Source organism: Dendrobates tinctorius, unplaced genomic scaffold, assembly GCF_039654945.1.
Source record: "Dendrobates tinctorius isolate UK_male_01 unplaced genomic scaffold, ASM3965494v1 ptg000250l, whole genome shotgun sequence".
NCBI lineage: Eukaryota > Metazoa > Chordata > Amphibia > Anura > Dendrobatidae > Dendrobates > Dendrobates tinctorius.
Window position 1 is genome coordinate 58,484,484 of NW_027361917.1, and position 12,409 is coordinate 58,496,892.

General features: G+C 42.6%; 1 protein-coding gene across 1 annotated transcript in view; it reads left to right on the plus strand.

Moving 5' to 3' along the window:
• Positions 1 to 12,409, plus strand: part of OPRM1 (opioid receptor mu 1) — a 231,025-nt gene that overhangs the window by 114,636 nt on the left and 103,980 nt on the right. The window lies entirely within an intron of this gene.

Consider the following 12,409-nt stretch of genomic DNA (forward strand, 5'->3'; position numbering starts at 1 on the left):
ATACATACTACATGCTACATGCTACATACATACTACATATATACTACATGCATGCTACATACATACTGCATGCTACATGCATGCTACATACATACTACATACATACTACATGCTACATACATACCACATATATACTACATACATACTACATACAATACATTCATACAATACATACATAGACATACAGTACATATAACATAGAGTAACATACTTACCAATACTTGTCACATTGTTCCCCGAAGCCATTGTCTTTTACGGAATAAATATTAACATAACAAACAACAAAAATACTCACCCACGATCCGAAGCAGTCCACGAGTGTGTCCCACAACGATCTTGGGTAGAGAACTGCAGCATCAGCTGATGCTGCCGTTCTCTACGGGCTGCAGGAATCCAATGACGGAAGGTAGGTATCCTTCCGCACTGTATTCCTCCGCCACTTAAAAAAAAAAAAGTCCCTAGTCTCACTTTATGCCATTGCTGCGTGGGAAATTCCCACACAGCAATGGCATAAAGTGAGACTAGGGACTTTTTTTTTTTAAGATCGGCCGATCCATTCCGATCCGATACTTTGAAGTATCGGACGGTATCGCTCAACTCTAATCCTGACCCATCCTTTGTATTCTGTGATCCCTCACGGGCAGGGTCCTCTCTCCTCCAGTAGCAGTCGGTGACTTGTATTGTTTAAGATTATTGCGCTTGTTTTTAGTATGTATACCCTTTTCACATAAATGGTGGTATAACAATAAATAATCATAATAATACTGCTGTGCAGCTGCCAAAGAAAGGGAGTCGATTAGACATTACAGTAATGTGAAATTTTCAAAAACTGCGCAAATATAATATTTATACTCTGTGAAATTGATGATACTTTAGTGGTGTGTGTCAATAATTTTGGGAAATGTTTGTACTCTAGGTTGTGTCTCGTCCATGTGTGTTGCCTGTGGCAGTAGGGTTCCCAGATTGGCAGGCTAGCTGTGCTACTTTCCTTACATTTTTATAACATTTGTGGTATACCAAACAGATATTTTTGCCACCTGAGTGTAGCTGATCAAAAATCAAATTTAAGATGTTGCACGAGGTATCACGGTCCCCAACACAGCAGGTTTACACCATTGCCTCATCCACCTCATCTTAATTGAAATTTCAATTCAAAGCTGTAAATGCTGGTGCAGACCTTGATACCTCATGCATGGCTCATGGCTGACTTCTTCTGTGCCATTATAAAAGGTTCTACTGTGGTTCAATTGATCTGTCGACAACCTCTGTAACTTTCCTTACATTTTTCTACCAATAATACTGTATGAAACTGATGTTTGTGCCATCTGAGTGTGTCTGGAAAAAAAATTGAAGGTGTTGCATGAGGTGTGAGGTCTCCCAACTAAGAAGGCTTAAACCGCTCCCTTTATCACCAGGTCCTCATAGAAACTTCAAATTCAAGCTTTAAATGCTGGGTCAAACCCTGAAACATCATGCTTGGCCCATGGCTGACTGTTTCTGTGCCATTATAAAAGGTTGTACTATGGGTCAATTGATCAGTCAACAACCTGTGTTACTGTCTTACATTTTTCTACCAATAGTACTGTATGAAACTGGTGTTTGTGCCATCTGAGTGTGGCTGGAATATTGGAGGTGTTGCATGAGGTATCAGGGCTATCCCCTAAGAGGGTTTACACTGCTCCCTTAACCACCAGGTCCTTATTAAAACTAAAATGTAAAGCTGTAGATGCTGACCTAGACCCTAATACTTCATGCATGGCCCATGGCTGACTGCTGCAGTGACATTTGCAAATTTCTACTGTGGGACAATTGATGCGACTTTTCATGGTGTCTGCCCCTAATTTTAGCTGTTTGGGAAGCTATTTTCCCCCCTTAAGGTGTTGTGTATGCTTTTGTTTTTTTCTTTTTTTCACATTGAAGCTAGTGCTTTAAGGGTGGAGGGGGAGGTGGAGAGTCAGCTCACCGTGAAAATTGCAGCAAGACCAGCTTGTAGACTCTCACTGAGCCACCCTGGGACGGGCTGAATAGCAAAGCAGAGAAAAAGGAATTCCAGCATGGCAACAGGCATGTGAAAGATAAAATCCATGATTTATTGGGCACTTTAAAACAGAGGCAGTTCCTTCAGTAGCATAAAGACCTACGCATTTCGACTTTCAAAGCCTTATTCTACATCATTATGCCATTGTTTTAATGTGCCCAATAAATCATGGATTTTATCTTTCACATACCTGCTGCCTCACTGGAATTCCTTTTTCTCTGCATTGAATCTAATGGGGTTCATATATATGTTTGAAGAACTGTTCGGCGAATGGCAGTCATTTCGGCGAATCTGAACCAAACTGAGCCTTGAAAGGTTCGCTCATCTCTAGTGGGTACCCCTCTATTTTTGAGAACCACCCAAGGTAAAGCAGATTACTTTGGACTGCATCCCGCAGCTGTTTTGCCTGCGCTGGTTGTCAAAAATGAAGGGGACTCAAAGTCATTTTTTTAAATTATTTATTTAATGAACAGGCGCTGGATGCTATCAGCGAGACCAGGTGTAGGATGATGAGAGTAGTACTCCCATCAGCCAATGCCTGTGACTAGTGATAACCTCTTTACTGCTGGTCAGAGCTGCTGGCAGACACGCTGTAATCCGAATTATAGCATGGGAACCGTAATGCTCTGAGAGCTGTATCAAACTTACCCCGATCAGATCCAATGTTTCTTATGCTGTCACGCAGATGACAGCTTGGGAAACAACTGACATTTGGATCCCCCATTCATTTGAATGAGGTACGAGATTGGATTCGAGTTCGGGTACCGCTCTGGTACCTAAACTAAAGCTTTTTTAAAGACTACTAGACTAACTTAGTCATGTTAGTTATGGCATATGTTAGTATGTTGTAATGACATGGCAGGCCATGGCAGGTAAGTTATATTAACCCATCCACACTGCACTACATACGCATATACAGAGATTAAGTAAAAAAAGTCTTCATGGAAGTTATTCATTAAAGGCATATTCCCATCCAATCCTATCCAAATATGTATTAGTTTTTTAATAATATTAGCGAATACCTCCAATTAGAAATGTAGGATAGTTCTTCTGATTAGCTATGTCACTTACTCCATGAACAAGGCACCACAGTAGCTTAGTATCCATGGTTACAACCATTCATATAGTGACAGTTAGTTAGTTAGCTGTTAGTGGTCATAACCATGGATATCTAAGCTACTGCAATGCCCTGCACAAGGGTCAAGAGACAAAGCAAAGTAGAAGAACTATTCTTTATTTCTAAAAGTAGGTATTTGTGAATAATATTATTATTACATCTACTACATATTTTGATAGGATCTTGGAGATTAGAATACCCCTTTAAAAAAGTACTCTCATCAAAGTGTTTAGTCTCATAATTTATTGCAGTCGCAATATATTGCAGTGTGTACTTACAATTGCTCATTTTGTGTTTTTATCCAGCTATTTCTTCTATTTTCTTTGGGCTATGTAGAAATAAAAAGTTTCTTGTCCCTCTGTTTATGTTCTTCCTCTTCAACTTCTGACCCAGCTTCTCCTCCCTGTTTCAGAGACTTTTGCAGTGACTTTTGATCCAGTCATGGTAAATAGATTTAATCACATGATATCATAGACCTAACTGAAAAGAGAGGAGTTAGCTGGCTAGAAAGGCAAAATGAGCAATTGTTAGTACACAGGGCTATATAATATGTAGTGATCAGCGAGCATGCTCGTCATTACTCGTGACTCACTGGAGCATCAGTGTGTTCGGTATTTTTGATTGTTCGAGCCGGAGCTTGAGTACCCATTCCACATGGTTGGCACTTTGCAAACAGATGAGCATGTGCGGATTGCCTGACAGTCACTGCAATGTGATATTGATTGATTGTGGCATGGGAAGGGAAGCAAAAGACCAGAAAAAGCCATACACCTGACAAATGCTATTGAGAACTCTGCTATTAGAAGTGGAAAGGAAGAACAAAGACGAAAGAATCTAATTAATAAAAATATTGGAGAAAGAGAAACCAATCACAAACTAAAATGTTTCTATACTAATGCACAAAGCATGGGCAACAAACAAGGAGAATTGGAACTACTAACACAGGAAAAGAAATATGATGTCATTGGAATCACTGAAACTTGGTGGGACAATACACATGATTGGAATACAAGACTAGAAGGATACAACTTATTTGCAAGAAACAGACTTGATAAACGAGGAGGGGGTGTCGCATTGTATGTTCGAAACGCGTATATCTGCACAGAGATTGAAGCTTCAGAGACTGGGAGTTCTGTGGAAACTGTTTGGGTAAGAATACAAGGACAGAACAATGGAAAGGACACCATTGTAGGCATTTACTACAGGCCGCCTGTGCAAGCCGAAGATATAGATGAACTCTTTATGCATCAGATGGCCAAGTTCTCCAAAAAATATGACATAGTTGTCATGGGAGATTTCAACTATCCAGACATTTGTTGGGAATCTCTCTCAGGCAAAACTAACAGGTCAAGGAAATTCTTATCCTCTCTTGCTGACAACTTTATCTTCCAAAAGGTAAGGGAGAAAACAAGGGGAACTGCTACCTTGGATCTAATCCTTATAAACAGGGAGGAAATGGTTGAGGAGGTAAAAGTGGCTGGGACCCTAGGAGGTAGCGACCATGCTATTTTAGAATTTTGGATAACTAGAGGTGGAAGACCTGTGAAGACTCAGACGTCAAGGTTAGATTTCAGAAAGGCAGATTTTAAGGGATTCAGAAAGATAATTGGAGGGATCCAATGGCTGGATATCCTTAAAGACAAAAATGTCCAGGAAGGATGGGAAATCTTGAAAAATGAAATTCTCAAAGCACAGTTGTTAACAATTCCGAAAAGAGGGAAGAATAGGGAGCATTTAAGGAAACCAGGATGGATGAACACAGAACTTAAGCACATGCTAAAAAGGAAGAAAAAAATGTTTATAAAATGGAAAGAGGGAGGCATATCTAAAGAAGAATATAATGCTGTCTGCAGAACCTGCAGGGCACAAATCAGATTATCTAAAGCTGAAAATGAACTGAGGCTTGCAAGAGATGTCAAATGCAATAATAAAGGATTTTGGGGATATGTCAAAAGTAAAAGAAAAGTCAAAGATGCTATAGGATTTTTACAGGATGAAAATGATGAAATGGTAAGACAGGATGTTGAGAAGGCTGAACTTTTAAATTCCTATTTTGCATCTGTTTTCTCTCAGAAAGGAAATGCAACATCAACTGTTATTCACTGTCCTATTAAGGGAATAGAAGAATCCAGGATATCTATAAACAGAAAGATAGTGAGGAAACACTTAGCTAACCTAAATGAATTCAAGTCTCCAGGTCCAGATGAATTACACCCCAGAGTACTGAAGGAGATAGCAGAAGAAATTTTTGAACCCCTCTCCATAATCTTTGAAAATTCTTGGAGAACAGGAGAAGTGCCAGAAGACTGGAGAAGAGCAAATGTTGTTCCTATCTTCAAAAAGGGGAAGGAGGTGGACCCAGGCAACTATAGGCCGGTGAGTCTGACTTCTATACCAGGAAAGATCTTTGAACAAATTATTAAACAACATGTATGTCAATACCTGGATAAGAATGAAGTGATTAAACAGAGTCAGCATGGGTTTGTAACTAATAAGTCATGTCAGACTAACTTAATTTCCTTCTATGACGGTATCACTGATTGGATGGATCAAGGAAATGCTGTAGATATAGTATATCTTGACTTCAGCAAAGCATTTGACAAAGTCTCTCATACAATCCTTATTGAAAAAATGACTAAGTATGGAATGGACAAGGCAACTGTTAGGTGGATTCATAACTGGCTTAGTGATCGGACCCAAAGAGTGGTCGTAAATGGCTGCACATCCAGTTGGAAGAATGTCTCAAGTGGGGTACCACAGGGCTCTGTCCTGGGCCCTGTATTGTTCAACATCTTTATCAACGATTTAGATGAAGGAATTGAGGGTAAACTGATTAAATTTGCTGATGACACAAAGCTAGGAGGGATAGCTAATACTAGAGAAGAGAGAGAGAGGATTCAAAAAGATTTAAATAAACTGGAGAAGTGGGCAGCAACTAACAGAATGGTTTTTAACAGGGAGAAATGCAAAGTACTACATCTGGGCAATAAAAATGAAAAAAGCATATATAGAATGGGAGGAATAGGGCTAAGTGACAGCACATGTGAAAAAGACTTGGGTATACTAATAGATCACAGACTGAATATGAGTCAACAGTGTGATGCAGCAGCAAAAAAGGCAAATGCAATTCTAGGATGTATTAACAGAAGCATACAGTCTAGATCACGTGAAGTCATTATTTCCCTCTACTCCTCTTTGGTCAGACCTCATCTGGAATATTGTGTCCAGTTTTGGGCACCACATTTTAAAAAAGACATCAACAAACTGGAGCAAGTTCAGAAAAGAGCGACCAGAATGGTGACCGGTCTGCAAACCCTGTCTTATGAGGAAAGGTTGCAGGATTTGGGAATGTTTAGTTTGCAAAAGAGAAGACTGAGAGGAGACTTAATAGCTGTCTACAAATATCTAAAGGGCTGTCACATTGTAGAAGGATCAACTTTATTCTCATTTGCACAAGGAAAGACTAGAAGCAATGGGATGAAACTGAATGGGAAGAGACACAGATTAGATATTAGAAAAAACTTTTTGACAGTTAGAGTGATCAATGAGGAACAGGCTGCCACGAGAAGTGGTGAGTTCTCCTTCAATGGAAGTCTTCAAACAGAGGCTGGACAGACATCTGACTGGGATGATTTAGCGAATCCTGCTTTGAGCAGGGGGTTGGACCAGATGGCCAACTCTACGATTCTATGATTCTATGATTCTATGATTGCTGGCCGCATAGCATAATCTGGTCGATATGACACCTGTGATGCCCTGCTTGACACACTGTACCCCGGACAGAGGCAGTTTGGCCTCAATACCCAACAAAAAAGAAATTGCTTGTGAAAAAAAGTATTGCTATATTTATACTGCAGTCTGATACTAGTGATAAGCGAGTATACTCGTAGCTCAGGTTTTCTAGCAAACAGGCAATCCCCACATGTATTCAGGCTGTCTAGCAGCCACAAATCATGCAGCTGCTTGACACAAACTAAATCTCCGAGCACGTCCAAGTACTCAAAGACATGCGAGCATGCTCAGGAAAACCCAAGCAACGAGTATACTCTATCTGATACGACTGTCTGAGGTGTGCAAATTTGCCTGGTATTGCAATACTGCCTTTCTTTCTTTAGATAAGAAATTTTATATGGCATTTATCATGCTACAGTTGGGCCTTAAAACCCCTAAAAAAAGAAATTGTTAAAAAAAATTGCATTGCTATATTTATACTGCAGTCTGATACGTCCATCTGAGGTGTGAAAATTTGTCTGGCGTGGTAATACAGCTTTTATTTTGAGCTGTGAAATTTTATACAGCATTTAGCATGCTATAGTTGGGCCTCAAAACCCTTGAAAAAAGAAATTGTCAAAAAATTGCATTTCTACATTTATACTGCAATCTGATACGTGCGTCTGAGGTGGGCAAATTTGGCTGCCATTGAAATAAAGCTTTTTTTTGAACTGTGACATTTTATATGACATTTATCATGGTAGATTTGGGCCTCAAAAGTCACCTCCCAAAAAATGTTTTTTTTTAAATTGTATTGCTATATTGTTAATGCAGTCTTAGGCTGCATTCACATGTCGCATTTTTTCACGGCGTTTTTTAATGCGTGATTTTGCCGCGAAAACAAAAAAAAACGGCTTCCCATGCAATCCTATGGGACTCCGCAAAGCAGTGTACTGAGGGAGGGATCCACAGATTCACACTAGGCAGGAAAAGGCAGTGAGGTGGCCAGAGACACAAGGCGGGCAACTGATCCCTAGAGCACCAACACGGGTGAAGTTGACAAGCCAAGGGTTAAGTGTTCCCATGTCAGGCGCTTTTTTTAAAGACAGACCAGGGAACCCAGAAAAGGCCATTTGCAACATCTGCCATGCCAGCATCACCAGTAGCAGCATGATTACCAGCCTGACCACCACCAAGCATGCTTTGGCACATGCAAACAAAGCACCCGACTATTTGGGCCAAACGCCAGGTCCAGAAACAATGTCTGCGAGTAACACCACTGCCTCTTCCCCTATTCTGTAGGCATGCCAGTCCCCTATCTATGACATAGGTGAAGATGTCTCTCACTCTCTCGCTGCACCTGTCATTGCACACTTGCAACCACCGTCAGCAACCACATCCACATCCTTGTCTCAGCACAGTGTTCAATTGTCCCTATCTCAATCCTTGGAACACAAGCTTAAATATGTAGTCATCTGCCAATGGGCTACAATGCTAAATAGCCAAAATTCCAGACTGCTTGTTCTGGAAATGTTGCTGCTTAGATTTGTGCAGAGGGAACCTTTCCGCAAGCACGTGGTGGTGGCCGTCCTATGGTACTCGGTCCACAGATGCCATTATTTCTCCCAGTGTGCAGTCCCTGCCTTACACATGCACATGTCCCATGATATCAGCTGTGCCCGGACCAACGCTGTGACTGGGAAGGTCCACTTAACCACGGACTCCTGGACAAGTGGTTTTAGCCAGGTATGCTACATTGGAAGCCGGGACCCAGTAGGATCCAAGGGCAGATCATGTGCTAGAGCAGGGGTCCCCAACCTGTAGCTCAGGAGCCACATGTGGCTTGCAGGTCCGTGATATGTGGCTCGTGACTGTCTGCCAGCTTGATGCACTATCACCAGGAGTAGCAATTAGCTGTTAAGAGCAGAGCTCCAGATGGTGAGTTTTGAGTGTTGCCCTGCACAGAAGAACAGATGGGAATGGGGGTAAGATAGGAAACCCTGAAGCTTGGCAAACTGCCTTGGTGTGATTTCAATGGAAAAGCTTTGACTGTAAATATACCGGTAATGGGGGCTCTGGTTGTCACTACTGTGAGTGGGTCAGAAGCGGAATGTGGCTCAAGACCATCTCTCAGAGTTGAATATGGCTGACAACCCTCTTTGATAGATAAATGTGACTCTCAAGGTCAGAAACGTTGGGGACCTCTGCTAGAGACACAGAGGATTGCAGGCCTTGGTTCAATCAGGGTTGCCCTCACTTTCTACAGCAGTTCCTGATCCTCCTTCTTCTCACCCTCCATCTCATAAAGGTCAACGTCAGTCACAAGCTGGAAGCACTGCAGTACTGCCTCGGCCAAGGGCAACAAGCCGTGCTGAAGCTAATCTGCTTAGGTGACAACCCGCACACCGCCGCAGAGTTGTTGAAATGTCTAACAAAGTAGACTGATATTTTGCTGTCGCCCCTGAACCTACCACCAAGCATGGTCATGTGTGATAATGGCTGTTACCTGGTGGCAGGGCAGCTCTGAAGCATAGTAACCTCGCTCATGTACCATGCCCTACTCACAGGTGCCTGAGCTACTTGTGAACGTACGCTGTTTTTGTACGCATTTGTACGCGCATGTGTTTTTTGTAGTGTTGCCCCGGGTGCACAAAATGCACTCTGTTGCATTTTTTGAGCGTCCGACTTGCCCCAAAAAAACGCATGCGCACGCAATGCGTTTTTTTTCCAACCAACCACCCATTATAGTCTATGAGTGCGCTGACGTGCACATGTTAATGCGCACGTCAGCGCAAAAAAACGCACGCAAAACTGCAAAAAAACGCACAAAAACGCATGATGCGTTTTTTATGTGCGTTTACACTGCGCACGGTGTGCAGCGCAAAAAAATGCAAGTGTGAAAGTAGCCTTAGTAATGGGAAAAAATGCTTTTCTGTGTATCTACCTTCTTGTTGAGGGAAAATGTTTTGAAATCAAAAGAGCAGACAGGTTTTATTAGTATATGATTCAGTGCCTTGTTGTGGGCTGTCAGGTGATCATCACATAGGGAGTTATCACACTGCATACAGGATTTCACTGCTGGAAGAACAGTAAGTACAAAAGATCCTGATCTCCTCAATATCAGGTTGAGTAGATGCGAAACACTCTACTATATTCCCCAGCAGGGTTGATGAATTAACAGTCTGTGAGGCTGCTACATTAAACAAATCACTTTTTTTAGGGTGCATTCAAATAGATTCTATTCTTTTATAATAGTAACGCTCTTATCTGCTATTCGTGTATGGTAAGGTATTGCAGTATGTGTAGTGTATGACAAGAATTTACTCAGTAGTCAGAGATTATTGCCTTTTAAATTGCAAGCCTTGCTGCTGTTTTTTTCCATGCACTTATTGACTGATTCCTGTTTTTACAGTCATCTGTACTCAGAACTTCATCAAATCTGGCAGTGTTACTTGCGTTATTCCAGTTTGTTGCTGCCACATACAAGAAAAAAAATTCAGGACACATTCAAATCTCTTCTATATTCCACAATAGTACCGTTCTTATCTCCAATTTGTCAATGGTTAGGTGTGGCAGTACGAGTTGCGTATAACAGGCATTTAGTCAGGGATTATTGCCTTATAAATTGTAAGCCTTACTGTTGTTTTTTTCCATGCACCCACTGACCAATTCATGTTTTTTATGGTGTTCTGTACTCAGAAACTAAACAAAGCAGGCAAAATTAAATGATTTATTGTGTGTTAGGTGTCAAGTTTCTCCCTCTGCACAGGAGAAATCATGAGCCTTGCCTTCTGCGGTCTCCCATTCAGTCCCAACCGCAGAGGAGCCTGTTCAGCAAAGACATTGTTCCCGGCGCCTTGCTCAACATAGTGCTGTCCGGTTGGTTGCTGCTGCCATCCCTGGTTCAGCTATAGCAGCCTGCACTAGCCAGCGGCGAGCAGCTCCTGGGACTAAGACCCTTTTTCGCGCAACTGAGCATGTCCGTGGCTCATCCTCTCATTGGAGTTCAGGAGTCACATGCTCAGGTCCCATGCCTGTTCCGATTGAACCATCAGGAAGATCCCGGAAGGATGCTGCTATAAAACATTCGCATGACCGCTCGACCATGCGCTAGTTTAGACTCTAATGGCTAAGTGTGCGTGTTATGATGGATGCTTGTGACAGGTGAATGACTCATTATGACTCCCTCCCTTGGTTGTGCATGAGACAGGGTTTGTAGAGTCAGAGTCAGCACCGAGTTGTGGCACTGCCTAGCGCCGCAGTGCTCCCAGCTCCTCACTCATGCTAGCGCCAGAGTGTGCCATTCAGCACAAGGCACCACGTTACTGCATATACTGCAGTGTCTGTCAGAGGGGCGCCATGCGCAGATAGTGCACTTTCCAGCTCTAAGCTAGGCTGGTTAGTGGCATCCGCCAGTGTGGCGCTGCATGCTCCATTAGCGGTTTTCTTTAGTTCCGTTCTCCTGTCATTGCAGTTGCGGTGCCGCACGCTAGTGAATCAAGAGAGACTCTAACCTTGTATCCTTGGGGCAGAGTCTTGAGACTCTACACTAGCACTCCCTTTGCCAAGTCCTGCAAAGTTAACAGGCTCCGGCATTTGTGCCAGCAGCTCTGTGAAGTAGCAGAGTTCGCTCCTGTGCACACTGGGTCAGTGGTTAACCCACCGGTGTTCAGTTAGTGCTCCGCCATTACTGAGCAGCAGTTTTCCATATCTGCACAGTGGACCCCAGGTTGCAATCGCACTTACTTATATTTTATATATAGTGCGATCTGCAACCCTAACATTGTGTCCATTCACAATTTTTCTGTAGCGTCACTATGTAAGAGGTGGTTGTGGGAGACTTCACACTACTGGAGTTGGAATTGCCACTTCTGAACTAGAGTTGAGCGAAACGGGTCGAAAAAATTCAAAAGTCGCCAACTTTCGCCAAAGTCGTGTTTCATGAAGCGAAACCCGACCTTAGCGTGAGGTCGGCCACGAGGTCGGCTACCATCGCGCCAAAGTCGCATTTCAAAAGATGCTTTTGCGCCCTTTTTCAGCCAATCAGGAAGAACGGACACTGTGGGCAACGTGATGACATAGGCAGTGGTTACCACCATGTTTGTGAAGAGCATGCAAGTGATTGGCTTGCTTTCTGTGGCGTCACAGGGGGTATAAAAGGGCATGCACGCCGACCGCCATGTTACTTATGCTGATCTCAGAATAGGGAGAGCTGCTGCTGATTCTATAGGGAGAGCGTTAGGCAGGGAAGAAGATACCAAAAACTACTTCTGCTGCTAGCGATTTTGCCTGTACAACACACCAGTTACTGTGCAGTGCAAGGGTAGGCTATATTTCGGTGTATCAGCTCTGTTGGTTATTAGGCTGCCTTTTAAGGCTCCCTGATAGCTGCATTGCTGTTTTCACACTGCTGAGCAAACTGCTTTTTTCAAAGCAATCAAATTTTACTGTTTTGTCCTGGTGAGTTACTGAGCGTTCATTTTTTCACACACCGTACAGCGTACCGTGTACCGGCTGTTATCACGGCCAAATTGAAGCTAGCT